The sequence below is a fragment of the Mobula hypostoma genome, chromosome 7, assembly GCF_963921235.1.
Source record: "Mobula hypostoma chromosome 7, sMobHyp1.1, whole genome shotgun sequence".
NCBI lineage: Eukaryota > Metazoa > Chordata > Chondrichthyes > Myliobatiformes > Myliobatidae > Mobula > Mobula hypostoma.
Window position 1 is genome coordinate 45,890,773 of NC_086103.1, and position 6,000 is coordinate 45,896,772.

Here is a 6,000-nt window from a genome sequence, read left to right on the forward strand (position 1 = left end):
AGATATTTTGTCACTGCTTAATCATGACATTGTGTATATATCAACATATGAGAGAATATTTTTTCTCTAGTAGAACTGATATATTGATAGGCCTTACATTTTGAACTCTGATGCAGATAACAATTTTACCTTTATTCACCCTGAGAGGGGGCAAAATCATACCATGGTGAGTAAATTTTGAAAATCCTATTTTCATTTTGTATTTCTTTGTTTTTGTAAAGGCTAATCAGAGATGAAAAAATCAGTATTTATCACTCTTCCTAAGAAAGCTGGAGCAATAGAATGTGAATTACCTATGGACCCTAAGTTTATTGAGTCATATCACCAAGATACTTCTAAGAATTTTGATGATGAGCAAAAAGTAAGATACAAGCTGAAATGGGCAAAGAACAATGTGGTTTTGTGAAAGACAAAGGTACAAGAAACGCAATATTGATCTTAAGGATACTATCAGAACGAGCTATTCAAGTGCAACAAGATTTGTTTGTTTGTTTTATCGACTACACAAAAGCATTTGATAAAGTGAAGCACAATAAGTTATTTGAAATATTACAGAAAACTCTAGATCTAGATTCGAAAGACCTCCGCCTAATCAGAAATCTGTACTGGGAACAAACTGCTGCTGTAAGAATAGATGGAGAAGTGAGTCAGTTTACGAAAATCAAGAGAAGTGTTAGACAAGGGTGTGTTTTCTCCCCTGATTTATTTAATGTGTACAGTGAAACAATATTACAAAAAATACGAGGCATCTTGGGAATCAAAGTTGGCGGTGAAACATCAATAATTTCAGATATGCAGATGACACTGTGTTAATTGCAAGTACGAAGGAAGAACTACAAAACTTAATTGATATAATTGTTGAAGAAAGTGCAAAAATAGGTCTATCTATCAATTACAAAAAGACAGAATGTATGGTGATATCCAAAAAGGAGGAGAATTCTATCTGCAGGCTGAGAATAAACAGGGAAGACATAAAACAAGTACAGAACTTTTGCTACTTAGGAAGCTGAGTGATATCAGATGGCAGGTGCGACTTGGACATCAAAAGAAGAATAGGGATGGCAAAAGATATCTTTACTAGAATGAAGAATATACTGACCAATACTAAACTAGGCATGACAACCCGCCTCAGAGTACTGAAATGTTACATTTATCTGGTTATGTTATATGGCTCAGAATGTTGGACAATATCTAGTAACATGAGGAAACGAACTGTAGCAGCAGAGATGTGGTTTTTGAGGTGGATGCAAAGAATATCATGGATGAAACGAATATCTAATGAGGATGTCATGAACAGAGCAAACACAAAAAGAGGAATAATGTATGAGATCATGAAAAGGCAATGTAACTTCATTGGACATGTGATTAGGAAAGAGGAGTTAGAATGCATGGTAATTATGGGAAAGATTGAAGGGAAGAAAGCAAGAGGAAGACAAAGACAAATGATGATGGAGACAGCAGCCAGAGAACTGGAAATTAATACCAATGAATTGATCCACTTGACCCAAAACAGGAGTGTGTGGGCCATGGCAGTCAAAGCTCAAACTGGGCATGGCACCTGATGATGATGATGATGAATCAGTATGGCATTTAACCTGTCAAGTGTGTTGTACATTTTGTACATTGCCTTGAGAAAGTATTCAGCCTCCACAAATATTTTCACATTTTACTGTCTCATTTTCTAAATTTAAACTATATTGAAGCAGGGTCTTTTGAGATAATCCGCAAAACATTGTGCATCATGTCAAAGCAGAAGAAAAACTCCAAAACCTATCAACAATTTACTAAAAATTAACCAAAATTTTGAAAAACTATTCATCCCTTTTGTAATCGCTATGCAAACTTTCCTCAAGTGCAGTATTGTATATTACGTTACCCACTCACCCAGGTTGTTGATGTAGAAAATTGGAGGATCACATCTTCCAATGAATTCATAAGAATGAATAGCCCCTCTCTCTATAAGGTCTAAGTGTGGTAGATTTTCAACAGACCAAACCAAAATGAAGACAAAAGAGCATTAAAGGCAATCAGGGAAATGATAAAAGTGAAGCACAAAACTGGAGAAGGGTACAAGGCCATCTGGAAGGCACTGAACATACCTCAAAGCTCAGTGCAGTACATCATGAAAAACTGGGGAAAAGTATGAAGCCATAGCCACACTGTGTATATCAGGCTGCTCCTCTAAACTTAGTCACCGAAGGAGAACCACTTGTAACAGAGGCTACTGTGACGTCAACAGTCACTCTGAGTGAGCTGCACAAGTTGAATGGCTGCAACTGGAGATGAAATTCATGGCTCCACAGTCTCTAAGACCTTGCATAAAAAGGGTATTTATGGAAGAGTGGCAAGGAAGAAGCTCTCCCTTTTAAAAAAAAACACATATCCTTGCCCATGAAGACTTTGCAATGTGTCACTTAGAAGTTACTGTAAAGATATGGAAGACGGTCTAGATTGGATGAGACTAAAGTGTAACTTTTTGGCCTTAACACTAAGTGGTATCTGTGGCGTAAATCTAACATTGCACAGCAGCCAGGTAACACCATCACATCTGTAAAGTTATGGTGGAGGTAGTATCAAGCTATGGGAATGCTTTTCAGCACGAGCTAGAAATATGGTCAGGATTTATGATAAAATGAATGCTGCTAAATTTTGAGAGATTCTGGCTAAAAACCTGCTAGCCTCTGTCAGAAAGCTTAAACTCAGGCAGAAGTTCATTTTTCAGCATGACAACCTCCCAAAGCACACTGCCAGATCAACAACGGAGTGACTGCAAATGAAGAAAATTGATGTTCTTGAGTAGCCCAGTCAGAGTCCTGACCTTAACCTGATCGAACATCTCTGGTAAGACCTCAAGATTGCTGTCCGTCACTGTTCCCCAACTAATCTGGCACAGCTTGAGCAGTTTTGCAAGGAGGAATTGATAAATCTTGCTCCATCACTTTGTGCAAAGCTAATGGAGACTTGTCCAGAGAGACGACTGGCTGTAATAGCTGCAAGAGGTGGTTCAAATAAGTACAGAGCAAAGGGAGTGAATACTTTTGAACTAAAGATATTTCAGGTTTTGAATTTTTTTTAATGCTTTACAATTTTCCTTTCTTTGGGTGCTACACTGTGAAAAAAGGAGCATGTGATTCATAAATAAAAATTCTCAGTTAAATTGATCAAAATTCCTCATTTTAATATACATTTATGTGAACAAAGGGTTGACACTGTGGTTGACCTGTAGCTCAATGATCTTAATGTCCAAGATATTTGGCTTAACATATCTACTGATTACAGTTTTGAAACTTTCAATAAGAGTCCATGGTCTTTTAGAGGAATTTTCTGGATTTCTATTATCTTTGTCTAAAGAAGTATTTCTTGATATAAGAGCTGATTAGACTAGCTCCAGTTTCAAACTACATGGACATGTCTGGATTTTATGGCCAAAGACTTTATCTATCCAACTCAGTTAAATCTTTTTATTGTCTTAAACACATGCATGTTCTAGTCCCTCGGTTTTTATTACTTGAGGGAATACGAACCAATTTTAAGTGGGTTGCCCACATAATTCAGGTATTTAAACCCTATATTAATTGTGAATTTGTCCTCTATCGAGGCACTTTATCTTGTAGTGCAAAACCAGATGCATTACAGTTCTTGGCAGTGTGGAACTTCACAAAATCATGGAATGGTCGACAGAGAATTTTTGAAATCTTTAATCCTTTGAAAATGTCTTTAGAATTTTAATCATCTTTAATCTGTTACTTCCTTACATTCTCTTTTCTCCCCCATAGAAATAAATTTGTTCCAATCCAGCAGATGGGAAGACACCATACCTTATGTCATTGTTTAGAAAAGGAGGTAGGCAAAAGGTGGTTAACTGTCAGCCAGTTAGCCTAAGGTCTGTAGTTGGGAAAATGCTTGAAGCTATCATCTGGATAGAAGTGATTCCAACAGGCAGACACAGTATAGATTCCTGAAGGGCACATACTGTTTGACAAACTTGCTAGAGTTCTTTGAGTATACTATGAACACAGAGGATAGAGGATGCATGAAGTTGGGGGTGATGAATTAGCATGGATAGAGTTTGATTAACCAATTCAAGGCAGAGAGTTGGGATAAATAGGTGTTTCTCTGGTTGGTCGTCAGTTGTGAGTGGAGTTGCTGCAGGGGTCGGTGTTGGGCCTGTAATTGTTCATGATATACATTAATGCTTTGTAAGAGAGGACTGAGTGTAGTGTGTCTAAGTTTGTTGATGACACTAAATTGAGTGGAAAAGCAAATTATGTAGAAAGTATGGAGAGTCTGCAGAGAGATATGGAAGGTTAAGTGAGTGGGCAGATGGAGTACTGTACAATGTTGGTAAATGCTAAGTCATCCACTTTGGAAGGAAAAAGAGATCATACTATTATTTAAATGGAAAAAGACTGCAGCTTGCTGTTGTGCAGGGGGGCTTGGGAGTGCTGTACAGGAATCACAAAAGGTTGGTTTTACAAGGGCAGCAGGTTAGCAAGAAAGCAAGTGGAATGTTGGCCTTTATTGCCAAAGGGATTGAATTTAAGAGCATGGCATTTATATTGCAATTGTATGCAATTTTGGTCTGCTTACTTTGGGAAAGGCTTTGGAGGCTGTGCAAAAGAGGTTCATCAGGTTCATTCTGGAGCTAAGGTGGTTAACCTATATGGACAGATTGAGTCACCAGGGTCCATAATTGCTGGAATTCAGAATAACGATACAGGATTTTATAGAAATGTATAAAATTATGAAAGGGATAGATAAGAGAGAGGCAAGAAAGTTGTTTCCTCTGGTGGGTGAGACTAGAACTAGGGGACATAGCCTCAAGATTCAGAGGAATAGATTTAGGATGGAGATGAGGAGAGATCGCTTTTCCAGGAAAGTAGGAAATCTCTGGAAATCTCTACCCAGAGCAGCAGTAGAGGCTACCTGATTAAATATATTTAAGATAGAGTTAGATACATTATTGCATAGCAGGGAAATTAAGTGTTCTGGGGAAAAGGTAGGTAGATAGTCTCAGCAGCCTCTCTGACTCTAATCAATGGTGAAATTTCTTGTCCTGTTCGTCTTTTCTGTGATAATAAAAACACTGCTTATCATAAAGAACACAAGAATCTGCAAGTTGACCTCACTGGCGAGCGGGATAACAAAGGTGCTGTGCATTTATGGCCTTGTGTGTGGGCCCTTGCTCCATGCTGTGACCTACAACGGCTACTCAGGAAAGCAGACATCAGAACCAGTGTGCGAGGACGCAGAAGCACAGTAAGCGTGGTGGTATCTGAGCGAGATTTAAACCGGATCTTTGCAAGCCCTCGCTCCCAACGATTCTACTCTCTAATGTCTGATCGTGAGAAAATAAGATGGATTATCCTGTCTTAGTGTCTGGGCCAGCGGGAGATGAGGGACTGCTATACACTCATCCTGACAGAAACGTGGCTCCATGACACATTCCAGACTTGGCCATCTGTTTAGAGACCTAATCTTCTTTTGGGCAGACAGAAATGCTGCGACTTCCGGAAAGACCTACGGAGGAGGTTTGTGTGTCTACATCAATAAGAAATAGTGTGTAAGATTAAGTGGAGGCCCTTCTACTTGTGGAGGCAGTTCACTGCCATTGTGATTGTTGCTCTGTCCTTCCCCTCCCACCCCTGTGTTAGTACTGTGGAAGAACTGCAGGAGCTTTAAGGCACCATCTGCAACTTCAAAGCCACTCACCCTGATGGTTTCTTATTGCTGCTGGTGGCTTCAATCATGCCAACTTAAGAACAGTCCTGCTAAAATTCTATCAGAATGTCAACTTCGCTACCGGAGGAGAGGATATATTAGGATATACCAATGTTTGTGGAGTCTACAAGCTGCACCCACTGCCCTCACCTCATTTTCTGAGACCATTTTAGTAATCCCTGCGTACAGACCACTGGTCAAGCATGTCCACCCATTTTACAGGGAGATCAGGGCCTGTCCAGAAGGTGCCACCTCAGCACTGCAGGACTGATTTGAAAG